The 27,461-nt window shown below is 38.9% G+C and overlaps 1 long non-coding RNA gene across 3 annotated transcripts; it reads right to left on the bottom strand.

Moving 5' to 3' along the window:
• Nucleotides 1–450: 450 nt before the first annotated feature.
• On the bottom strand, nucleotides 451–27,426 carry LOC307189754. Of its 3 annotated transcripts, none has more exons than XR_013829307.1 (6): nucleotides 26,967–27,426; nucleotides 13,605–13,725; nucleotides 12,641–12,735; nucleotides 9,860–9,967; nucleotides 5,489–5,525; nucleotides 451–3,980 (listed from the first exon to the last, which is right to left on the bottom strand). It is a non-coding gene; the product is annotated as an uncharacterized lncRNA (long non-coding RNA). The 3 variants fall into 3 exon arrangements; XR_013829308.1 differs by having other exon boundaries at nucleotides 5,431–5,525; XR_013829309.1 differs by lacking the exon at nucleotides 12,641–12,735 and having other exon boundaries at nucleotides 452–3,980.
• Between the last annotated feature and the right edge of the window lie 35 nt (nucleotides 27,427–27,461).

The following is a 27,461-nucleotide window of genomic DNA, read 5'->3' on the forward strand; positions in this document are numbered from 1 at the left end:
TAGACTGAAAACAGGGCCCTATTTTATAGCTCCGCCCATCAAGACAAGGTGTCTATTATCCTTACCCCTTCTGGGCCAGCCTCATGACTTGCTTTGACCAAAAGATGTGGTGAAAGTGACGTTCTGTGAGTTCTTGAGCCCAGGCTTTGAAGCTATTGCCTTTGCCTTCTTGGTACTCTGAGACCACCGTGCCATAAGCCCAAGATGAAAGACCACATGACAGGCCCAGCTGTCCCATCTAGGCCCCCAGCCAATCTACCAGCTGAATGCAGAGTCCAGATGAGACCAGCAAAAGAACCACTCAACTAAACCACAAAACTGTAAACTTTTTTTCTAAGCCACTAGGTTTTGAGGCACCAATTAAGTAGTAATAGATAATTGATAATAAATTACCTTAACCCTCATAGCACAAGCTTAAGTGTGGTTTTATAGTTGAGGAAATATACCCAGATTATATAATCTGCCAAGGTCACACCACTATTAAGTGTCCTAAGAACTGTATGCAGCGATTAAAAGGCCAGCTCTGTGTCTCTTTTTCGGTCATCCTGCCATCATGAACCCATCAGTTCTTTCTGTCAAGGACAGAGGCACCTCTTAGAGCTCTGGATATAAGATAAACTCTGTTATCTTTTTTACAGCCTGCATGGGAAATGTGTCCTGATTTGACACATCTGCCAGGTTTGTCCACAACAGGGAAATGCACTGCTATCAGTAAGACCCAGCACTCCGCAAATATACCCCCATCCTGTTTTCTGAAACTCAAATAACACTAACTTATCCCAACATAAAATAATGCAATGACATCTTTGCAATATTCATTCATTTACATTTTAGCCAGCAACAATTACGCAAACACTAACAATTTATATCAGGGGTCATACAGCATATAATACTTAAAACGTTAGATAAATCTTACATTTAATAATTTCACAATTAAAATGGCTTTTTTTTATTCCCCCAAGTAGTAAACCATACACCAAAAGAAAAAAAAAAGACCTGATCTTCAATTGTGAAGGTGAGAAATATTTTTGAAAAGAGAATTTACCACAAGAATCTGTTTTGTCCCCATCAAAAACAATGTACCTGAACTTTAAACAAAATTCACATTTTATTTAGGTTGAAATAAACTATACAAAATTGATTTTCTTCACCAAAAATAACAGCAATATTTTCTATATTATTCCTAGATAAACCACAAAACACTTATTTTTGTAGGTTTTCTAGGTTTTGTTTGTAAATCAAGATGAGGCAGTAGATATAGTCATGGAAAAAGACAGAAGAAAACAGACAAATCAGTTGTCAGTATCCATGGTCTCTGATCCTGTCTTGACCATGAAACAGAAGTGTTCAACATATACCTGTCAAAAAGCTTATGAAGATGTAGGCTCAATAAAGGAATGTAAACAGCAACAATCAGATGTGGAACAACAATGGCAGGCTCTTCCATTCAAACTTTAACTATAACTTGTTCCTTCAACTTCATTTGATAAAGGCAAAATCTACACTGAAATCCCTGTTTGGTGAGCTCACACGTTTCTCTTACAGTCTGATCATTTTAACGGTCCCTTACAGATTTTTAACAGCATACTTAAAACTCCTACTATTCAAAGGTCAGTCATGAGCTTCACTGTAATGTTTTATAAAATGTATTCCTATCTCCCATACCTCCTCAAAATTTATTTCTTCAAAGAAATGATACCTAAGTACCTGACAACTGGATCCACAGTGACAAATGTTATATCTAAAATGACTTAACTAATACAATTTCAAAGTGCCATTAGCAGAGATCACACAGAGTGTAACATGGTACTTTCAATGCTATCTTCTGGAAGAACAGTTAGGTCTCCAAAGCATGGGCCTTCAAACGGGCCATTTAAACAGGCAGATTATCAATGACTAATGTACTCAAAGGGAGGCCTACAGGTCAAGATATTCAGTGATTAAGTGGCCTACGTACACCTTACAACTTTTCTGTAAGATATTTTCAAATTTCTTACAGATTTTTTCAAATATCAAATATAAGAGAAAGCCTATGTTAAAAGTCTCTTAGGTATTTTCAATGGTTTCTGAATTATCTGTAGGAAGTTCTGACTTACTTGTATAGAGTTTGATATATGTATCCACCATTAAATCCAAATCGTGTTTTATATCAAAATTTATGTTAAGCAAAGCCAAGTTACTTGACCTTTGGTCTGTCAAAGTGTTCCTCAGGTATGCTTTGAGACGCTTTCGTCCATTTTCATAGCGTTCATTCTCAACCTTCATCACAGGAAGAATACACAGGACCTTCAGCAATGCATAAACATTAGGAAAAAACTTGATGTCTGGCAGATGAAGGGCTTCATAAATAGTGGATGGAAGTTCTATATCTTTCCCTCTGTGTTTCCACTTGATTCTCCAACAATGCAGCTCAGCAGAGAGTGTGTCAGGATTAGGTAAATCACTTCTGTACATGTCAGCATGATGCTCCTCTGATGTATTGAATTTAAGCTGTCCCATGACTGAGGGTACGAGAGATAAGCATTTAAGAGCTTTGAGGTGTTGTTCTGAGAATATATCTTTCAGTTCCTGAATAATGTGTTCCACTGTTGGAACACTTAGAGTTTCTTTATAGTAACTCTCAGAGGTTAGCTGAGATTCCAGGTTACTGTGCTGAGCTCTGCGAAATTTCCCTGGGAGTTTCATCTGAATATCAAGTTTGGCTGCCAAATTTGTGGCTTCCTCAAACCAAAATTCATGATAAACTTCGATATTTTCCATCACTTCATTTAGTGAATGCAGCACTGCAGTCAAACTACTGGCTGCAAAGAAGACATCAGAAGTTTGCCCCTGAAGATTTTTCCCAAAGGCTCTTGTAAAAGATAGAACATTTTTAAGAACAACAATGGTAACGATGAAATCAAAATCTGTTACTGCACTACAGAGTACAAATGCTCGGCCAGCTATACAGTTATTCCATCTAACATTTGTGTCACTATTTATACCATCTAAACATAAAACAAGTGCTTGTAGGAGGTCCACTAAGATTTCAAAAGCATCATGCCTGCCTGTCCACTGAGAATGGCAAATTTCCTTCAGTTCTTTGCCCCTTTCTTCATTGTTCTGAAATAGGACAGAAATTACATTGTCAAGTTCTAAAAGCAGTTGTGGTGATCGATGGAAAAAAGAACAAACTTCCTCAATTGTTCCTAACGCGACAGATACTCCCATAACAGGCACTGATTTTGCCAACCACATATTTAAGGCACAGGAAGAGCAGAGTGTGTAGATAGCTTGGGGATATTTCTCTAAAAGTCTAGAAGCAACAACTTTCATTTTGGAAGAAAATCCACTGGACACAATGTAAGCCTGGCCACGACAGTACTCCATGTTTAATCCCCACTTCTCAGTTATCGTAGTGTGAAATTTCACAGCCAAAATTTCTGCATCAGCTTCATAAGGCAGGAAGCCCACAAATTCCTCTCTCAGGTTGTGAGCTTCGTCAACAAACCTCACCAACACAGGCAGGTGCTCTTCCCCTGCTATGTCCACCACGTCGTCAGTGACGATGGAAAAGAAGTGAGAGTCTCTCACTTCCCTGAGGGTTTCTTCCCGAATGCAGCTCTCACAGATCTCTAGCATCTGTTTCTGCTGTGTTTTTGAACAGAACAATGTGTTAACTGCTGTTGTCTCAAAGCGCTTTCTCAGAACCTCTTCACCAGAATTGATCCGGCACTCCAGCAGTGCTTGAAAGTTATCAGGAGTAAAGAGACCTTCTGGGATTTCATCAGCTTCATGTCCATCCAGAGGTATGTTCTGTTTTCCCATAAGAATCAAAATTTCAAATAAAGATTTTAAGTATTCTTTGTTTTCCTTCTCTTCAAGGGTTAAAGGTAAAATGTCTTCATCCTGCTCTTCACCCCCTTCTTCTGCACTGGGGTTCTGAGCATTGCTGTTGTTTATTTCCTTATGTTTTGGTTCCTGTTCAGAAGTTTCATCAACTGGAAAACAAAGAATTAATTTTATAAACAGGCTCATAAGGAATCATACAAACAAAAAAATTACATTTTTGATTGGTTAAATATTTAAAACCCACAAATTCATTCATTCAACACTCATTGGGTACCTACTGGACCACAGACTAGGATACACAGGTTAAGATACACTCTAGTGGAGGAGACAAACACTGTGAATGGATATATTTTAATCCTGTATGTCAATGCTATCATGAGAGGAACAATTTCTTATAAACTTAATAAGGCACATCATATATACAGAGTAATAAAAGATAGTCCACGTCCTCACAAAAAGGAAGGGGAAGAGAACTAATATGTACTGAGGCACTGCGTTGGCATTTTATACGTAGCACACTGCTCCCTGTACAGGCACGTGGTATCAACCCCATTTGACAAATGAGGACAATAAATAATTGTCCAAGGTCACAGATGGAGGTGAAATTCAAATCCAAGCTTCTCTAGCTCCAAGGTACCTGCTGACATTGTTTCTATCAAACCATTAATCTACGCTTTTCTATGGGAGATGAGACAATACAATATAAAGCATATTCATGCAATTTTTAGGGCTATATTAGAATATTAGAAATCTTAGCCTAATCTCTTCATATTTGGATGGGAAAACTGCGGCCCTGAGGTTAATAAGGCTCCTGACCATAGTCATACACACAACCCTGAAAGTCCTGACCCCTGTGGTCCCTTTAGGTTTATTTTTTAACCATCACGGGTTATTAGACACTCCAACAACAAAATGTGTGTAGTTTCCCAAATCTGGCATCCTGTTTCAAGGCACTGCACAGACTATCTTTCCCTCCTTTCTTTGCCTGAGTCCATGTCTCATCATTTATAAAGGGGGAAAATAATAGTACTTTCCTCAGGGCTACTATGAGAATTACATGAATTAATATAAGTAAAGCACTTATAATAATGACTTGGCACACAGTAAGCACTCAATAAAAAAAGTTATGTTAATAATAATAGTAGTAGGAGGAGGAGATAGGAAAGGAAGAGTAATGGTAATAACTGACAAGAACAGAAAAACCTTCCAGTCCTCATTCTTTAGTGACACAGCTCAGGCATCAGTACCTGGAGAACAGCTATTGTGACTCCTACTCTCTGTGAGCCCAAGTGTCTCAACAGCATTTATTCCTTAAATATCTACCAAGAACTTAGTATGCACTACACATTGGGTGGACAGAGATTCTGCTCCTTTCTTTCCCTACACTAGGACACTCTGCCTGTGTGCCTGCCATCCTTATCACACTGGGAGCACCTAGTGGAGAGAGAGAAGGCCAAGTGCATGCCATAGTGGCACTCAATAAAGACAAACTAAGACTTTATCTCACAGACAATTCAGACCACAGGACAATGCCTATCACACTCTTACATCATTCTCACAGCAGGTTTTTGGACATAAAACATATTTATTTGTCCTTACCAGGTCAAGGCCTTTTAAAAAGGCATTCAGAAGTTGAGTCATTAACACTATCACTTACTTTTTTTCTGTTTCAGTGTCCTGATTTCATCTTCACTCTAAATGACAAGAAAAAAATATCTTTGAGAAAACTGAACTCTAGTATTATCATCACAGACTCACAAGTAAAAAGTATATTATGAGTCAAATTTAATACTTTTTTTTTTTTTTTGGCATGCGGGATCTTAGTTCCCTAACCAGGGATCAAACCCGTGCCCCCTGCAGTGGAAGCGCGGGGTCTTAACCACTGGACCAACAGGGAAGTCCCAAATTTAGCTCTTTTAAGAGCATGAATTCTTCATAAAGAATACATTCTTCAAACAGACAGATGACAGGAAAACTGGAACAATAATTTGTTAATGACTCCAAGTTTATAATAAAATACTAGAGGGTAAAGAATACATCATTTAACTTACTTTTATACCTATATCATCATAATTTGGGGTTACAAGTGTGTATTGGCTAATATTAATAAAAGGCATGAAAGTATATGATGGCATTTGAGGTCAAATCCAAGGGGCCATAAACCATGCCCCCCGCCCAATCTAACCCCTGGGATTGCCATGTAAAAGGGAGTTGCTGGATCCCAGAACCTAATACAAAAGCTATGAGAAACCTCTGGGAAGCAGAAAGTGACAGTGTCAATATGGAAGAGAAATGGATACATATAGCATAGAGAGCCAAGTGACATATACAGGGTTAGACTGAGGAAGAACTTTTCAATTATGTCCTTTTCTCTCCCTCTAACCCACTAGAATTCTTAGATCATAACCCATTCCATTACTATTGTGGGGCATGAAAGCAGCAGTACCAGTGACAGCTGGAGACGTCAAGGTGCCTGCTGGGTAGCACGGGACATGATATTGATAACAAGAATGTCAGCAGGTTAGCCAATCTGGAACATTCCCTCCTTATCCTATGGGCTGTGGAGTTACAAGGATGGCACTTCTGGAAGAGTGTGCCTGCTGTAAGATATCTGAGGTTCCTTGAGGGGCAGAGCAGGGAAATGGTAGCTACAGGATGGGAAGTCGTTGAGCTCTTCACCCCTGGTTCATATGACTAAGAAAAAAGCTGAGGTGGAAGACTGTTGTGTAGTGTCAGCATTCAACTATAAGAAATCCCAGAAAAAAACAAATAAATAGATGAGAAGAAATGCATGAAGAAATAAAAACTGAAGATTTCTCAGAACTTTAAGATGTACATCTGGATAAGAAAAAAACCTGCCATCTAGATACAGTTTAGTGAAATTTGAAATATCAAATATAAAGAAAAATGCTGAAGGCTGTGAAGGAGAAAAACGCAATCACCTAAAAAGGAACAAGAATCAGGCTGGCATCAGATTTCAATACCAATGATGGATGCAAAAAAACTAGAAAGAATATCACATAGACTATACATACCCTCTATGTATCAGTTAACAACATTTGGGGGAAAAAAGTTTTAAAAAATAAACCCATGTCTAGAAACTAAGAACAAAAATAATCTTATACTAAAGAAATAGGGGAAATTACAAAATACAGATGAACAATAAAAGCACTACATGTCTAAAATTGTAGGATATAGCTAAAATATATTTAGACATTTATAGCTTTGAATATACATAAATGAGTTAAACATTCAAGAAGCTAAAAAAGAGCCAAAAAGTAAATCCTTCAAATCAAGAAGAAACCAATAAAACAGCTCATAAGTAAGGCAATCAGTGATAAAACTCACTACTGTTTCTTCGAAAAGACTACTAAAGTAATTTTAGGAGCAGAGAAAGGCAAGCATCCTAAAATCCTAGATGAAGTTCATAAACTTTTGGAAACATATAGAACACAAGAAGAAAGAGAAACTACTAATAAACAAACAGAAATGGTAATCAAAATATTCCCTCATCCACCCAAAGCGCTAATGGTTTTACCAAAGTTCAACCTAACTTTCAAGAGCAGACAATAGCTACCTTATACAAGTTTTTCTGGAAAAATTAGGAGAGGGAAAAAAGAAAAGCTATCTAAATTATTTTATGAGGCTAACAGAACCTTGATATCATAACTGGATAAAAGGAATACATGAAAAGAAATTATAGGCCAACACTTATAAATGCAAAACCGTAGATAAAATACTGACCAACTGAATCAAACAGTGTATGAAAATGAAGGGAGATATACTGCAATCAATTAGGGTTCATCATAGGAATGCAAAGATGGTTCAACAACAGAAAATCCATCAATGTTATTCACAGCATTAAAGAACAAAAAAAATGAGAACTCAACAGATGCAATGAAAGTATTGATAAGTTCAACAAGTTATGATAAAAACTGTGAATGTGAGGACTAGAAGGAAATGAAGGGAATTTCTTTAACTTGATAAAAATTATCTAACAATACCAACAAAACTATCATACTTAATGGAATAAGGCAAGTGTACCAGCAGTGACATTACTGGGACTACTCAATACAGTACTAGAGGTGATCTTGACTAAACAATAAGACAGGCTACAGAAAAAATTAAAATTGGAAGAACTGAAAGAAGAGGCAAATTTGTCCTTATTTGTAGATGATACAATCAACTACATAGAAAACTCAGTAGACTATTAGAATTAATAAAAAGGGATCTTCAAAATTGGTGGAAACAATCTCTCAACCAGAAATACATTATCTATATCAACAAAAACCATAAGGTATTTAGGAAGTAATTAATCTAAGGTAATTGGGAGATTGGGATTGACATATATACACTACTATGTATAAAACAGATAACTAATAAGAACCTGCTGTATAAAAATTAAATTAAATTAAAAAAAATTAATCTAAGGAAGGATGTACACGTTCTCTTCTAAAGAACTGCAACAGGGCTTCCCTGGTGGCACAGTGGTTGAGGGTCCACCTGCCGATGCAGGGGACACGGGTTCATGCCCCGGTCCAGAAGGATCCCACATGCCGCGGAGCGGCTAGGCCCGTGAGCCATGGCTGCTGAGCCTGCACATCTAGAGCCTGTGCTCCGCAACGGGAGAGGCCACAACAGTGAGAGGCCCAAGTACCGCAAAAAAAAAAAAAAAGAACTGCAACAAAAACCCTGAATTTTTTTCAAATTTTTTACTTTTTGCACTCCTGAAAGTGTTTTAATAGTCTTTTCAAAGAACCAGTAGTTTTGTCAATGATTGCTACTACTTGATAGCTATTCTATTGGGTTTTTTTTTTTCAGTTTATGGATAAGACTAATTAACATTGTAAAAATATTAATTCAAAGTACTTATAATGAAAATCTCAACAGAATTTCTAGAACATGACAAAAGGATTCTCAAATTCACATGGACAAATAAAGGTCTACAAATAGCTAAGACAATTTTGAAAAAGAAGAATTAAGAAATCATCCTTTTTGAAAATAAGATATAATATAAAGCGATGGTAATTTTAAAAAGTGTGGTATAGCTGTAAACAAACAAATCTTCCAGTGGAACATAACAGAGTTCCCAGAAACAGCCTTGCATATATGTAAACTTGGTATACGACAGAGGTGGCACCTTACACCAGACGGATTAACAGACCATGTTGGGAAAACTTGATCTCTATTAAGAGAAAAATAAAATTAGGTCTCTACTGGACACCACACATACAAATTTAAATGGATCACAGATCTAAATATGAAAGGTAAACAGAGAAGAAAATGAGGAAAATTGGACAGTTATATTAAAAAAGCGCATAGTCGGTGGACTGAAATGACATATTAAGTGCACTAGCATGGATACAAAAGGGAGGGGAGGAAAGGAAATGGTAATAATGGAAGAAGGAAAGAAAATAAACAAACAAAGGACTTCCTGGTGGCAATGATGACAGAAAGCAATGGTCTGAGGAGTCTGAGTAATTTAATTCTGTTCATTTGAGGTCAATAAAAAACAGACAGGTTTCAAGGTTATCAAAGGTTTGTAAAAACATGCAAAAAGATGCCACATACAGAGATTTAAAAGCTTTTTGTAAACCCTGTCAGTACTTAATAGTGATAGAATCCTTATTTCTAGTAAAACTACCCATGTCTTAACTTTCACTTATCCCTTTGTGCTTAATTCTGGATATATACCTCAGCCCCATTTTCTTTACTACAAAAGAAAAGGTGGGTTTTTTTTTTCTTCTTCCCTGGAAGAGAATGAGTTAGGAGCCTGTAATTAACAGCATACTTTGGCTCAAGTCAACGAGTATCAATTGGCTAAATTTGAAGAAGATTTTCCAACGTAAATACTAAAACAAACTAATCATCTTATGTCCACACTACTTCAACAATAACCATAGCATTAATTTCCCATAATGCTACCTCTGGAGTAGATAGTAACTTGGTCCCATTTTTACATGAATGCATCTATATTTGATTTCATAATATTATAGAGGATAGGAAATCTGGAAGCACACTGACATACCAATTCTTTTATTCGTTTTCTGTGTCTACTGTGTGGATTATTCAAATGGCTGGTAAGATCAAATATTGTTGGTATTGCATTATCTCGAAGAACTGTCCTATAAGGGCTCTGAAAAAGAAAAATGTGTTAATTCAGAGACTGTCCTTAAGAATGTATCACACATAAATAAAATTCTAGTGTTAATGATTTCCCCAGCACTCCTTCAACTCTAATTCTAAAGTGTAGAGACTTGTAGAATGGATGATGTCAGTCCAGATCCACTTATTATTTCTAACTATTTTTGCATTTGCCCTTCTGGCAATCTTTCTACTATAAATGAAGGAACTGAATTGATGGTAGGCATAAAAAATAAAATGTATTTGCACTTTACATATATTTTTCTGATTCAATCTCCCAGCTACTTTTCTGTTCTTCTATGAGCCCACAAAACACAGCAGGCACAAAAGTTTCTCAAATAATCTATCCGCCTGTATGTTTTATAATAATTCTTCCCTCCTTTACCTGCTGTTCACTCCACCTTTGCTACTATTACTGAGAAGCATCAAGGCACCATGAAATAATATTGGACTAGGACACAGGAGACTTAGGGGCTAGTCCAAATCCTACCAGTGACTCACTCTCAGACCCTGACTAAATTCTTTCCCTTTCTAGACTCAGTTTCCTCTTCTTAATAAAACTCAGGTACTGAATTAGATCAGTATTTCCCAAAATGAAGTTATTCATATACTAATGATCATAATGTTTGCCATTTCAGTTACACAACCATCTATACTTTTTCATAATCCACTCACTTTTTTAGTTAACATTATCTTAAGCAATAAAAACTATACAATAATGATTTGATGAGCTAGTTATACTTTTAACACATATTACAAAACTTCTAAAATAAAAATTGGTTCATGTGCCACCTGAAATCACTCATATACCACAAGTGATATACATAATCACACTTCTGCAAACACTGAACTAGGTATTTCTAAATTCCCTTCTAATTCTAATGTTCTTATCATTGAAGGATGACCATTCTCTATCTTAATTCCTCTTAACCTAATCCAACCTGGCTAGAAGTTGGATGCATACTTAGATGGTGACAGTCTTCCACAGCCAGACCAGAGGAGGTCAGGTAGGGATAAGAAGTTTATTAAGAGGTAGAGTAACAGATGAATAACTGCTACTACATTTCCCTAGCTAGTCCAAAGAAACAGTGCCTTTAATTTCTTCCCAAATTTGCACTGAAATTTATTCCCAAATTTGCACTGATAAAAACAAAATACACTTCAGTTTAAAAAGCTTTTGTAGGAGCAGTGATTGTCTCAAAGATGACTAATAGGGCTTCCCTGGTGGCGCAGTGGTTGAGAGTCCGCCTGCCGATGCAGGGGACACGGGTTCGTGCCCCGGTCCGGGCGGATCCCACGTGCCGCGGAGCGGCTGGGCTCGTGAGCCATGGCCGATGAGCCTGTGCGTCCGGAGCCTGTGCTCCACAATGGGAGAGGCCACAACAGTGAGAGGCCCGTGTACAGCAAAAAAAAAATACAAAAAAAAAAAAAAAAGATGACTAATAAAGCGTATTCAAAGTATATGCCAAACAAAAATAACAATTCCTATGTTTTTGCACCCAAGGAAAGGTTAGGAAAATATGATGGAAAAATATATAATTAAAGGGAACACACTATCTTAGGTTTCATCTGAAGAGTTGTTAAACACATTTGGGAAGAATTTCTATTTACAGTCAATGTTTTCTAGTTCAATCCCAAGCCTCATAGAAAACACAAAGAAGAAAATCTATTTCTTAAGGATGTTCAGCTTCTAGTGTTGGGCCAAATATCCTGAGTCTACTACGGAGTTTGAATCAGGGATTGATTTTGGACACAATCAGTGAAGGGAACAAAAACTATACTATACCCCAAGTGTCTCATCTTTCCTACTTAGCAAACATCTCAAAAGCAAAGATATCCACATACACAGTAAATTCTTGATATTTTACCAATTAAATAAAGAGAGGAGGGATAAAACATTGTAAAGACTTTAAAAATTCAAATAAAATTAATTTGCTACCAAGGAAAGATATTATAGACCAGAAAACAATATATGAATAAAAAACATGCAATTTTTTACATCTATTTATAAGTACACATGCCAATAAGGGTTATATTCAATTCGTGTGCATGATAATTTTTATTCAGTATCAAGATTTAATCTTTATTAAGCTGATTTAAGGTTTGAGCATAAAGTAATGATCTTACTCTAGCATCAAAGATAATATCTGGCTCTCGTTGAACTAGCCACAAATGTTTACTGAGGAGATCTTAAATGCCAAACTAATGAAGTCAAAACTCTTAAAACATCTGGGTATAAGTATTAGATAATCCAGATTTAACAGCAATATCTTCTACATGTGTTGAAAGAAAATATCTCACATTTGCATTAATTGATCCAAGATTAAAGAATTATGTGGAAATTTAAAAAGCGAAAATAGTTCTGTTCTATCCTCTAACTATAAGCAAGAATATGAGTGAACTATATTTTATATTTCTCACATTAGTCTTATTGGAATTAACTAATTAAGAGACCATATTTATTAATAAAATAAAAATGTAAAAATGCATACGGCTTGTGTATTTAAAATAATTTGGGATATTTTTACTTAATGTCAAGAACATAAAGTTTGCCTTTTAAACATATGAAATCTCTTATTTTGATCATTATTACCCTCTTAACAAAGCAAGGCAAAAATATCCCTCAAATATTTGTGATTAAACTGTTGAACCGGAATTGGCTCACCTCCCAATGACTTCACAAGTATCTGCTTCAATTAATTTTGAGAAATAAAATAACCCAATCATTCTTTAGTTTTCTGATGCCTCTGCAAAATGTATCTGAAAAAAATATCAAAATAAATTGCTGCATAACAATATATAGTGTACCTTCAAATCAAGTTTATGTCTATCCCAATAACTGAGATGATACATGTTTTAATACCTAAACAAGAATATATTATTTGTTTAACAAAACTGTCTTCCTAACTAGTTAAGTGTTTCAAGTCTGCTTCATTTCAATCAAATCTGTCCTATTTGTGCCTTTTATGAATCATAGCAATAACAGAATCACAGAGGGTTAAAAGTCTTAGACCTCAAGAATTATCTGATCTAATTTCTTCATTAGAAATTGGGGCTCAGAGAGGGGAAGTAACTTGGCCAAAAATCACAGTTAACAGTAGCAAGGCTGAGAGAGTCAGGTTTTGATATGAAATTGCAAATTACTGATGGAAACGTTTTTTCACATTAATTGCATGATTTGCTTTCTGTTGTGTCCAGCAAATAAAAATTAAGGGTTGGTTCTAACAGTACATACAAAACTTTGAAAACAAAGAGCTCTATTCCTTGATGAAGATTTCACTCATAAAAAAGCTCTAGAGAAGCTGATCCAAATAAAAATGCCAACTTTACTTTAAATATACACATTTATACTCATCTAAAATTTTCTGAAGGCTACAAAAGAAGTTTAAAAGTGGCTACCTCTGGTGAGTAGGAATGGGGCATCAGAAACAGAAGGGTTTAGAAAATAAAAACAGGTTTTTAAGAACAAAATAGATACTATTAAGCTCCAAATTTGTCTTCATCTTAAAAAAAAAAAAGTGGCAGGCTGTAAGGATACTCTCCAACATTAATATATAAAGCTTTACATTCCAACCAAATAGTAAGTGAGAGGATACGAAACAAAAAAAACAAGCCCTCTGGTTACTTACAGTTCTACAGATCATAGAAGTCTCAAAGTGTTTGGCACACAATCGATAATGTTTATTTAGTTGATCAGGTGTTTTATCTTCTAAGTCTGCTCTCCTACAGTTCTCCACCCACTTCTGGCATCTATAAAAGTAAAACCAAAATACAATAATGGAATATGAGCTCAACACTTAAATTTCAGCATTCAATTTTAAGGTAAATATCTATTATGGACAATGGATTCCTGCTCCCCTATAACCAAAGAACATAACATAATTTGGAGAAGCTGATTAATAACAAAACGAGAGCTGGAAGAAACCTCAGAAATCATTTAGTACGTTCAATTAAAGACAAGGTTAAGAAGTAACTCACTCAGAGTCATGTACAAAATCAGCAGCAAAACTAGAACCTAAACCTGAATCTTTCAACTCCCAGGACATCCTAGCATCAGAGAGGACTCAATCATCAGCAATACAAGCAAAAAACTGCGCAACCATGAGGCCAATGGCTTAACATTCCCCTCAGGATTTCAACTTAAACAAGCATATGAAAAGACACGGTCATTGTAGAAAATTAGTAAGTAGATGTTCTATAAATAATTAGTTGATTATGGAAGCATGATGGCTGTATTCATCTGCTTTATTATAAACATGATTATCTACAATGATGTACAAACTAGATTGCAAGCTCCATGAATGCATGGATTGTGTCTACACAATCTAGTACACAGACAATGTTAAAGATAGTGAATGAGACAAAGTCCACGTCCTCTTGGTGCTTAAATATCTGCAAAAAAACATCATCATCATCTTCTTCTTCATCATCATGCTTCTTCTTCTTTTTCATCATCATGCTTCTTCTTTTTCTTCATCATCATACTTCTTCTTCTTTTTCTTCATCATCATCATCATCATCACAATGCTTATTAAGCACTTATTAAGAGCCAGACACTATTCTAAATTATTTCCAAAGGGGATAGAAATGTTCTATGTACCTAAAAAGGCAAAAATAAGCTCTACTGGTAGAAATTTCAGGAAAACAAAATTGAATATAAGTTGATTAAAAAAAAAGAAACAAAAACAAAGGGAGTACTATTATTATTATCCCCCTTGTGCAGATGAAGAAACGAAGGCACAGAAATGTTAAGTAATTTGTTAAAGGTTACAACTAGATCTTTCCTTCATTCTTCAAGCTTCTAAGAATAAAAGTCCACCATGAATATATAGTGTCACAAACTTGAAAACATATTTATTTTATAATTACATCATAGTATATTTTCTTATGTCTTAACATTACAAATTTACCCCTAAACACACACAACACTCTGACACTTAATTTGCTCCACTCTCAATATGTAAAACCATGGTGAAATGTCGATTACCTAACCTAAAATAAAACCACACCTAAATTGTTCAGCATCTCATTTGACCAAGAAGTAATACTATACACAGTAATGATGACTAAGATGTCCATATTTTAATCATAGTTTTACACAGCTGTACAATATGACTATAAATATTTCATGTTTCAACATCTAAATTATTTGGTATAAAAACTCTTACCATAAAATAATTTGCCATATTGCTAGAGTTAAGTTTGTTTTTTAATACTTAAATCTCTGAAGACCTTCTACACAGAACACTACGGTCTGTATTATTTCTGAACTAAGTTGAAGTAGCTTTCTGGTAAAAAGAACACTCAGATTCAATCAAGAAAGGTTGAGCATCACTTTGTTATAAAGCAGAAACTAACACACCATTGTAAAGCAATTATACTCCAATAAAGATATTTTAAAAAAAGAGAAAGGTTGATCAGAGAGGCCAATTAACTACACCTACATGTTCCATATCAAATACCTAGAAATAAACCTAGTGAAAGATGTGTAAGACCTCTAACAGAAAAAAATTTTTTAAATAGCTTAAATAAATGGAGGGATATACAAGTTCATGGATTGGTACACTGAATCCTAAAGATACTGAACTTCCCTCGTGGCGCAGTGGTTAAGAATCCACCTGCCACTGCAGGGGACATGGGTTCAATCCCTGGTCCAGGAAGATCCCACATGCTGCGGAGCAACTAAGCCCGTGCACCACAACTACTGAGCCTGCGCTCTAGAGCCCATGTGCCGCAACTACTGAGCCCTCGTGCTGCAACTACTGAAGCCCGCAGGCCTAGAGCCCATGCTTCACAAGAGAAGCCACCCAATGAGAAGCCCACGCACCACAACGAAGAGTAGCCCCCACTTGACACAACTACAGAAAGCCCGTGTGCAGCAATGAAGACCCAAAGCAGCAAGAAAAAAAAAAAAAGATATCAATTCTCCTCCAAATGATTTACTGATTTAATACAATCACAACAAGTTCTTTTGGGCATGTCTCTGTGTGTGTGTGTGTGTGTGTGTGTGTGTGTGTGCGCGTGTGCGTGTGTGTGAGAGTCAGAGAGAGAGAGACAGAGAGAGATACAGAGAGAAATGACAAAGATCATTCTAAAACTTTACACAGAAATTCAAAGGACCAAGCATAGTCAAGACAATCTTGGGGAAAAAAAGTTGAAAGACTTATACTACCAGACAGTAAGACTTATTATAAAGGTTATTAAGACAGTGTGGTTGGTATTGGCACAAGGATAAAACAATGGAACAAAATCAAGAGCTGTGGATGCTTAAGACAAAGGTAACACTGCACAGCAGTGAAGTCAAATTTTTTCAATAGTGCTGAATGGGATATCCATATGAAAAACAATGAATCTTGACCTGTATTGTTACACCATATACAAAAAAATAAATTCCAAGTGAATTGTAGATCTAAATATAAAAGGTAAAACAAAGTTCCTAAAAGATAACACACTAGACCATCTTCATCACCTTGGCACAAAGATCTCTTAAAAAGGCAACAGAAAACATAAACTCTAGAGGAAAAGATGAATACATCAGGCTACTTTAGAGTTAATAACTTTTCTTCATTAAAAGAAGTCACTTAAGAGTGAAACGGCAACCCACAAAATGGAAGAAGGTATCTGCAATACACAAATCCAACAACGAATTCATATCCAAAATATATATGAAGAACTCCTACAAATAAATCAGACAACCCAATATAAAAATGGGCAAGAGACTTGAACAGGCAATTAACAATAAAAAGCTGGCCAATACACATGAAAAAAATGCTCAGTAAAAAAAAATAATAATAATAGGACGTCCCTGGTGGAGCGGTGGTTAAGAATCCACCTGCCAATGCAGGAGACACGGATTCAAGCCCTGGTCAGGGAAGATCCCACATGCTGCGAAGCAACTAAGCCCATGCGCCACAACTACTGAGCCTGCACTCTAGAGCGTGCGAGCCACAACTACTGAACCCACGTGCCACAACTACTGAAGCCCGTGTGCCTAGAGCCCATGCTCCGCAACAAGAGAAGCCACCACAATGAGAAGCCCCTGCTCACCGCAACTAAAGAAAGTCCTCATGCAGCAATGAAGACCCAACACAGCCAAAAATAAGATATAAATAAATAAATTTAAAAAAAATAATAAACAATTTTTTCAAAAGCTCAATCTCATTAGTCATGAGGAAAATACTAATTAAAACTGTAAATATTACTACATACTCATATGAATGACTATGATATAAAAGAAATAATACCAAATGTTGATGAGAAGGTGAAACAACTTGGCCCATCAAGGGTGGAAAGGATAAACTGTGGTATACTATTATATATAGACTACTATGGCAATGGGAATGAATGAACTAGCTAGATCTCACAAACATAATGTTGAGCACAATAAGCCAGGAGTACACACTATGTGATTCCTTTCATATTAAGTTCAAGAGTAGGCAAAACTCATCTATGGTGATTGTGCAGAAAAAGAGTTAACACAGCAGGCCTGAGACTGCTATCCTCAGAAAGGCTTGTTTTTAAGGCTGGTCTTTTGGCTGATGTCTGGGAACTTGGCTGGTAAACAGTTTCCTACACTGACATAAAACTTCTTCTAACTGATAAGGTGACTTATGGCGCCTAGACTGTGCAAACAGTATGACCTTTAATGAGCACCTGCCTTCCTTCTGGGAGTCTGGAATTTTAGCATATGCTAAGCAGAGTGTGTCTAAATGACCAGACCTCAATAAAAACTTTGGGCACTGGGTCTCTAACGGGCTTCTCTGGGCAGAAACATGGCACACATGTTGCATTTTCATTGGTGGGGAAAGTGGGATCTGAGTGACCCCTCAAGGGAGGGAGAGAGCATAAGGAAGCCTACACATGGATCCTTCCATACTCTACCTGTGTCTTTTTCCGCTCATGATCCAGATGTGTGTTCTTATTACATTGCTGTAGTAAATCTTAGCTGTGAGTACAATTAAACACTGAGTTCCATGAGTCCTGGTAAATCTCTGGATATGGGGGTGGCTTGGAGACCCCCAAAACGGTAATGATAGTGAGAACAGTGGATACATTTGGGGAGAGGTAATGACTAGGAGTGGGCACAAAGGAGGCTTCTGAGGTGCTCGTAATGTTCTACATCTCGAATGTAACCTGGGTATATTCATTTTGTAAAAATTCATCAAGTTCTAGACTACCATTTTTGCACTTTTTCCTATGTATGTCATATACCAATAAAACAGCTCCCCATCACTCTTCCCCTTCTCCTCAATAACCAACTAATCTAATGTGTGTGAAGTCAAACAGCATCTATTATGGGGGAGAGTAGGGCCACAGGGGAGAGGAAGTTTGGGATGTTAGTAACATTCCATTTTTTTTAAATCTGGGTAAAAGTTTCATGGACATGTTACTCTGAAAATCTAACAAGCCATACACTTATGATTTGTGATCTTCTGTATATATATGTTTTACATCAATAAGTTATAAAAATTACATATAACCACAAGCCTTTTTTACATGCATACATGTATTTGTTTTGTTTTGTTTTGTTTTAGTAGTAGTTATGAGACTTGTGGCTACATCTTGGGGGTTTTTTTCATACATGTATTTGTGTATGTGTTAAGATGTATACACACACTTACAGTTATCTCTCAATTATTTTTTTTAACCAATGTCTTCCCTGTCCTAGCTCTCCTTGTCGCTGTTCTGTGCCCTGTACTCCAGATTCTGTAGACTTTTTTTTTTCCCTTGGCAGAGTGTAATGACTCCCCAAATCCATCTACTTCCAAACTAGTCTTCCCTTTCTCTCACCCCTTCTCCAAGCGTAAAATGCTTTTAAAAAGCCAATTTGAGAATATCTTTCCCTGCTTAAGATCCTTTAGTGACTTCCCGTTACCCTTAGGATAAAGAACCTCACGTCTCATAAGATTCTGTACAATCTAGATCTTGTCGACCTTTCCCTCTTCATATCGCCATCCACCCTTGCACTCTGCCGCCTCACATGCCTTACTTCAGTTTCATGAATGCACTGTGATCCCTTTTATCCTAGAGCTGTTCCCCATGCTGTTTATTCAACCTAGAATCCTCTTCATTGCTTTTCACTTCCTTTCCAAAGCCTTTGCAAACATCAGCCGTCAGATCTTAGCTCAAACGTCACTTATTGAGGAAAACTTTTCAGATTTGAAGAGTATGTACCCCCACACACACACCCAGATAGGTAAAACTCCTCTACCTCTCTGTACAGTAGTCTCCCCCTTATCCGTGGGGATATATTCCAAGACCCTCAGGGGACGCCTGAAACCACGTATAGTACCAAACCCTACATATACTATGTTTTTCCAATACTAACGGGTGGGTAGTGTATACAGTGTGGATGTGCTGGACGAAGGGATGATTCACATTCTGGGCAGGACAGAGTGGGACGGTGCAAGATTTCATCATGGCTACCCAGGACAGCTAAAAGTTATGAATTTCATCCTGCCAAATCCAATGGTCACTTTCTATCCTCACTTTCACTCTTTCAGTACTATTCAACCATCATTGACCACTCCTTTTTAAGTTTTGTTTGTAATATTTTCCTTCAATGGTCTTCAACTTATGCAGAATTTCCAAACCATATTCCAAGGAACACTAGTCAAAGAACTGTTCCAATAAAAAAAAAAAAAAGAAGGTTTCACGGTCAAGTAAGTTCGGATAATATTACATACTTTATCCTACATTTGGGGTTTTAGATATTCCTGTAGGACCTTGAATAAGTTAGCTAACCTCTCTGTGTCTGCTTTGCTCATCTGAAAGTGTTTCCAGTGAATTTAAGGTTCTTGCCTCCTCGCAAAAGAATGTGAAGATGATGTGATAGGTAAGTAGTAGATTTACTGGACTTCCACGGTGGTGCAGTGGTTAAGAACCCGCCTGCCAATGCAGGGGACACGGGTTCGAGCCCTGGTCCAGGAAGATCCCACAAGCTGCGGAGCAACTAAGCCCGTGCAACACAACTACTGAGCCTGTGCTTTACAGCCCTGCAAGCCACAACTACTGAAGCCCGGGTGCCTAGAGCCTGTGCTCCACAACAAGAGAAGCCACTGCAATGAGAAGCCCACGCACTGCAACAAAGAGTAGCCCCTGCTCGCCGCAACTAGAGAAAAGCCTGTGTGCAACAACAAAAGACCCAATGCAGCCAAAAATAAATAACTAAATAAATTTTTAAAAAGAATGGGATTTATTTAGAGAGAAACACACTCTACAGTGTGGGCCATCTCAGAAGGCGAGAGGCCTTGGGAAACACACTCCATAGACAGAGTGTGGGCCATCTCAGAAGGCAACAGAACCTCAAAATATGGCATCGTTAGTTTTTATGGGCTGGGTAATTTCATAGGCTAATAAGTGGGAGGATTATTCCAACTATTTGGGGGGGGCGGGGAGGGGGCGGGGATTTCCAGAAATTAGGCCACCTCCCACTTTTGGGCCTTTTATGGTTGGCCTCAGAACTGTCATGGCGCTGGTGGGTGTGTCATTTAGCTAATATATTACAATGAGCATATAATGAGGCTCAAGGTCTACTGGAAGTTGAATCTTCCGCCATCTTGGATCTAGTTGGTTCTAACCAGTTTTTGTCATGTCCTATGGCTAGCTGGTTCTAATAAGTTTTTGTCATGTCCTATGGCTATGTCATTCTTTTAAAGGTTGTGCCCTGCCCCCTTCCCTCCTGTTTCAAACTATCTCAAAATTTATTGCAAGGGTTAATTGAAATAGTGTACATAAAACACATAGAATAGTACCTGGCACACAGAATAAAGTATTCTCTAAGTATTATTGTTATTATTACAACTCACAGCATTGTTTGGAGGATTAAATGAGAGCATATGAAAGTACTTTAAGACTGTACCTTACAGAAGTGATTCTCAAACTTCGTAATCTCAGGACCCCTTTAGCTCTTAAATTATTAACTATCTAAAGAACTTTTGTTTATGTGCATTTTACCTAACAATGTTCATAATTATAGAAACTAAAACTTAGAATTTTAAAAAATATTTATTAATTCATTAAAAATAGCAATCCCATTACACGTTAACACAGAAAACATTTTAATAAAATAACTATTTTTCCAAAACAAAAAACATTTAGTGAAAAGAATGGCACTGTTCACCATCTTTGCAAATCTCTTTAATGTCTAACTTAACAGAAGATACCTAGATTCTCACATCTGCTTTTGTATTTAATCTGTTGCCAAATGTTATTCTGGTTGACTTCAACCAAAGACAATGACTCCTCAATGCCATGTAGTTTCAAAGGTTATTACAATATTCCTCTGTTTCCCATTTAGTTGTGGATGTTCTTTGATAGGACACTGGAAGTCCACAAGTGGTGGTTTCTTAAAGATTAGCTGCAATGTGGAATCTGAAACCAGACCAATGAGCCTTTTCACACTGTTTCATTAAAATCCATTAGTCTAACTTGCACTTTGAATAGAACTTTTATCCATGCATGTCTTTGTAAAATCATGAATTTATCAGTTTGAGTTAGGCAGACCATCGGAATGGTAACACATTTCACTATACAATATATTAAAAGTCACATTTATCAATATCACCACTGATCGCATCAGAAAAGTCTAAATATTAGAGAGCTGTCAAGCTCAAAGTGATGAATATAAATTTTCCAAAATTCTAATTTTTCCTTTAATGCTTGGCTGTCAGTTGCTTTCCTTGAAGTGGCAGGCTTATTTTTGTTCATTTCCAAGAAAATATCTACCAAACACCTGCATCTGAATAATCACAGTTAGAAAATTTTATAGAACACAAAATGTAATTTATCTGAGCAGTGATTTCACAATGTTACTTAGCCCCTAAAAACTCCACTGTGCACTCCTGAGAGAATGAGCATGAAAAAAGCAAATAATATCAGTGTTATTATGAAGTAGTTTTTACCTTGTAGACTCCTTGAAAGGGTCTTGGAGACCCTCACAAGTGCCTGGGAAACCACCGTTTTACATTTTACATCTTAGAGCACATCAACTCTCAATTAACTTTGATTAAATTACCAAAGAAACTTGGAAGACCTCACTAGCTCAGGGATGAGTCAGTACTAACTGCCTGAGGAGGAAGGAGAGCCCTTTAACTGCCCAACTCTCTCTAATAATAAGAGCAATTCATTAGCTCTACCTTTACCTGGTCTGGGGATGAGTTCCACTGTAACCTGCCCCCAGGTTCCTGCCAAGCTTGGGCATTATTAGTCAAGCCATCCTGGGGCAATCATGATTCAGGCGTTTTTCTTTTTAAACTTTAACTTTAGGTAATCTATCTCCCTGCCACTGCCCTAAGGTGAGTTGATTCTATTATTTTATATTTTTTAAAAAGTACATTAATGCCACTTTTTCTAAACCAATGAGATATTAGAGTATGAAATTCCACATAGTGCCATTTATTGATTACACTCTTGAATTTTTTTTTTTTTTTGCGGTACGCGGGCCTCTCACTGTTGTGACCTCTCCCGTTGTGGAGCACAGGCTCCGGATGCGCAGGCTCGGCGGCCATGGCTCACGGGCCCAGCCGCTCCGCGGCATGTGGGATCCTCTCGGACCGGGGCACGAACCCGTGTCCCCTGCATCGGCAGGCGGACTCCCAACCACTGCGCCACCAGGGAAGCCCTACACTCTTGAATTTTAAGTTACCTCTAAATAGATGTTTCTAAAAGTGTGCAAGGCATTTATAAATATGAATGGGAAATGTACTATTTAATAGCATTAAATATACTTATCTTTACTGTTAGTTAACAATGTGAGTTAACTTTTGAATAATAGGTAGGGTGGCAATGTCACCTTTTATCAATCCTCCCTACAACCCATTTACAGAAAAAAAAACTAGTTATAATCACTAACCCTAAGAATACTGTTATTAATTCAATAAACAACTCTGGAAACTATGTACTCCTTTATTATAATTAACTCTGGGCACAGTGGAAAAAAACTGTCAAATTCAGTAGAATTTGAAATCCTATAGTATTGACCTTTGGTTCAGAAAAAAGTTAAGATCTTTAATACACTGTTAAGTAAAATAAGCCAGACACAAAAGGACTATTATTGTATGATTCCACTCACAGTATGAGTAGAAAGTACCTAAAACAGACAAATTCATGGAGACTGAAAAGTTGACTGGGATATGAGGAGTTATTGCTTAATGGTTAGAGTTTTTGCTCAGGGTAATGAAAAAGCTGTGGAAATAGAGAGTGGTGATGATTGCAGAACACAGTGAATGTAACTAATGCCACTGAATTATACACTCAAAAATAGTTTTAAAAAAATGGTTAAAATGGCAAATTTTATGTTATACTACTGCCATTTTTTTTTTTTTTTTTTTGCGGTACGCGGGTCTCTCACTGTTGTGGCCTCTCCCACCGCAGGGCACTGGCTCCGGACGTGCAGGCTCAGCGGCCATGGCTCACGGGCCCAGCCACTCCGCGGCACGTGGGATCTTCCCGGACCGGGGCACGAACCCGTGTCCCCTGCATTGGCAGTCGGACTCTCAACCACTGCGCCACCAGGGAAGCCCACTACTGCCATTTTATATAAGGGACTTGAGCATCCATGGATTTTGGTATCCGCGGTGGTGGGGGGGGTCCTGGAATTAGTCCCCTGCAGATACCAAGGGACAACAGTATATTTTTATCAAAAAATTTAAAAATTAATAATGTAACATACCAAAAGCCACTGAATTGCACACTTTAAGTGGGTGAATTGTGCGGTATGTGAATACCTCAATAAAGATTTTTTTTAAATAAATTTACTTATTTTATTTATTTATTTTAGGCTGCATTGGGTCTTCATTGCTGGGCACGGGCTTTCTCTAGTTGCAGAGTGGGGGCTACTCTTCGTTGCGGTGCATGGGCTTCTCATTGTGGTGGCTTCTCTTGTTGCGGAGCACAGGCTCTAGGCGTGGGCTTCAGTAGTTGTGGCTCACGGGATCTATAGCACAGGCTCAGTAGTTGTGGCGCACAGGATTAGTTGCTCCGCGGCATGTGGGATCTTCCCTGACCAGGGCTCGAACCCGTGTCCCCTGCATTGGCAGGCGTATTCTTAACCACTGTGCCACCAGGGAAGCCCAATAAAGATGTTTTCTTAAAAAAATTAAGAAAAGTTCATAATTTGGTCTTGAAATACTCAAGGGGCTCTTACATAAAAAGGGCACCAGGGACCTCCTTGGCGGTCCAGTGGTTAAAACTCCACACTTCCACTCTAGGGGGCACGGGTTTGATCCATAGTTGGGGAACTAAGATCCCGCATGCCGCACGGCAAGGCCAAAAATAAATTAAATAAAATAATAAAATTTAAAAATAAAATAAAACAGGGAACAGCTTTGTTCATTGTCACCCTAAGAACAAAACTAGGACCTCCCAAACATAAATTATAGGAAGGCACATTTCCACTCAATAAAAGGAAGAAACAATAGCCAATGCTGTCCAGAATCCTCAAGTATCCCCTCACAAAGCAGAGAAACTGGTACTGGAGGTGTTTTAGCAAAGGCTCACCTGTCAGAAATGCGCAGGATCCCTAAAGGGTCCATAAAAAATTTGACATGAAATTGTGTCGATGTCTTCTCTCAACGGTCCTTACATTAGATTCCCAAAGGGGACAGAGACCCAAAAAAGGTTTAAAAGCCACTATTCTTGAGGGAATTCTGACACTTCAAAGGATACTGCACTAGATCTAAAAACTCCTTCCAAATCTGAGACTGTAAGCCCCTAAAGGACATACTCCCTGACTAAGAAGTATAATGAAAAGAGTATCCACTACCTAGGAACATGAACAACCTGTGGTCCAGAATTGACTAGTGGTGTCCTCATTACGCAAGTGAAATATACTCCCAATTTGTCTCAAAGGAAGATAATGCTGAATGGAGTGAGGCTCAGGCAGATTAAGATGCTCCTCTTCTCTGCTCCCACAGAACCCAACAGCTTTTCCTCACTCTCTTGAGCTAGTTCCTCCTCATCTCCCGGAATTTTAAACACTAGGAACACCCCAGGGCTCAATCCTCATACCTACTCTGCTTTATTTACCTGGTTCCACGGTTTTAAATACCCTCTATAAATTGAGAACACCCATATTTACAATCTCCAGTCTGGAAGTCTCTAAATTCCTGACTTGTATATCTTTTTATGGTTTTAGCTCTTAAATATTTAGATCATTGATCTAAATATGGACCATTTTGAGTTCACTGATGTATATAGTATGAAGACATCTATTCTTGAATGTCTATCAGGCCTCTCAAACTTCACATGTCCTAAACCAAACTTTTAATATTCCTCCACCAAACCTGCTCCTCCCTGTCTTCCATAGCTCAATAAAGGCTCAGATTAAAAATCTTAGAGTCATTCTTGACTTCAGTTTTTCTCTTACAACCTACATCTACACCATTAACAAATCCTGTTGGTTTCACCTTCCAAAATATATCTCAAATGCAACTACTTACCACCTCCTCCTCTATTAACCTGGATTATCGCAATTGCCTTTAACTGGCCTTTCTGCTCCCACCTCTGCCTCCCTACAATGTATTTAACAAGTACCCAGTGATCCTGTTTAAAGTATACGTCTCTCCCCTCTAAACCCTTCCACGACTTCCTATTTCACTCAGTATAAATGCCATAGTGCTTTCCACCGCCTACAATGGCCTACACAATTTGCCCCTACCACATACACACACACATTTTTCTGGTCTCATCTTTTCCTCTCCCTCCTTCCTTAAACCAGCTTTAGCAGTCCAACCAGACTTCTGGTTGACCTCTAACAAGCATGCCCTGCCTATGCATTTACTGTTTCCAGAGACTGAAATGCTCTTCCCCTAGATACCTCCATGGCTGACCCCCTAACCTACTTCTGGTCTTTGCTCAAATACACCCTCTTAGTGAAGCCTTCTCTGATAATCCGATTTAAAATAGCAATCGTGCCTCCCCTGCTACTCCTATTCCCCTACCCTATCTCCCATCAAACACTTGCTTTTTCTCCATAGTATTTATCACCGTCTGACACAAGGTATATTTACTTATTTCACCCCACTAGAACGTAAACTCCATGACAGCAGGGACTTCGATTTATTTATCTGTACCCTCCCAGTGCTCAGAATAATGCCTAGTACCTAGTAGGCCTTCGATAGATATTTGTAGAACTAATAAACAGCATGCTATATTATAATCGCTTGCTTACATATCTGCCTCCTTAATGGACTGTAAGCTTTCTGCAGGCAGCACCGCTACCTCGTTCACTGTGAATTTCCAGTACCTCTAATGTTAGTGCCCTAGCACACAGTAGGTGTTGATTTGAAATGAATGAATCAACAAGGGATGCCAAGGAAAAAATCCTCAGCCTTTCAAACACAGTCCCTACTCTACCACTCTCTAAATACAAGTCAGAGCGTGTGGGTTACCTCAGAGAAGAGGTTTCAATACCAACTCCCATGCCCTCTTGCGTACCCCGCCCCCGCCCCACCCCCCGTTATCCCCACATTAACCAAGTGAGATAATGAGTAACGGTCAGAGCCAGAATATGAACCATGAACAAGTCCGAAGGAGGGAGTAGTTGTGACCTGACTTGAGATCAAAGGTGGCCGGACTCCAAAAAGAAACACTGTCCCAGGGGTAGAAGGGCCCCGGTGACCACAACCATAGAATCCAAGTCCGTCTTTTGACAGCTGGGGAAACTAAAGCCCAGGGAGGACAGAGACTTGTCCGAGGTCACACGAGCTCATCAGGGCGAGAACCCACCTTACCCCGCCCTCGCCGCCCCAGTTGCCTCTAATTTCGGGTGGAGCCCTACGCGCCGAGCCCCCGCGGGCGCACGTGCTCCAAGGCCCTAGAGCGCCACCCCGCCCACGGCTAGAGGCCCGCTCCCCACCTCGGAGCCGGACTGGGGTCGACAACTGTGCCCCCCCAGCCCCTCTTAGCCCCGGAGCCTGCCCGGGGTCGGCGGTTGGCAGCGCGCATCGCGGAGGAGGGCCCGGGCTGCCAGCTCCGCGCCCACCGCTCACCTGGCTGGATCCCGCGGGAACCTGAAAAAGGCCAGGTCCGACTGCGTGCTCTTCCGCGTGCAGTTGGGGGCCGCGCAGAAGTTCGGCATCGTTGTCTGCCCGCCGGCCGGCCCAGCCCTCCCCTCCCCGCCTCCTCAGGGCAGCCCGCCCGCCCGTCGGGGCCGGGGAGGGGAGCCAGGCCGGCCGGCCGGCTCGTTAGGGCCGGCGCGCCGGGGGGAGGGGCGGGCGGGAGAGAAGCCGCGAGGGGCAGGAGGGGCGCCGCGGTCCGAGGCCGGGCTGGGGATGCGGCTCGACAGTGCTGTGAGCGGCCGGGAGGATTTACCGCCGCCGCCGCCGCTGGTGCACCTCCCGCCCGCCCGGGACGCTGCCGCCTCCTTCCCACAATGCACCCTGGCGCCCGTGGGTGCCCTCTCTTCCCTCAGCCTTCCTCCCCGTCCCCTCCTTTCCGCCGACTTCTCCGTAGGCGGGCACGCGCAAGGAAGCGCGCCTGCTCGG

Source organism: Stenella coeruleoalba (genome assembly GCF_951394435.1).
Source record: "Stenella coeruleoalba genome assembly, chromosome: 8".
Lineage (NCBI taxonomy): Eukaryota > Metazoa > Chordata > Mammalia > Artiodactyla > Delphinidae > Stenella > Stenella coeruleoalba.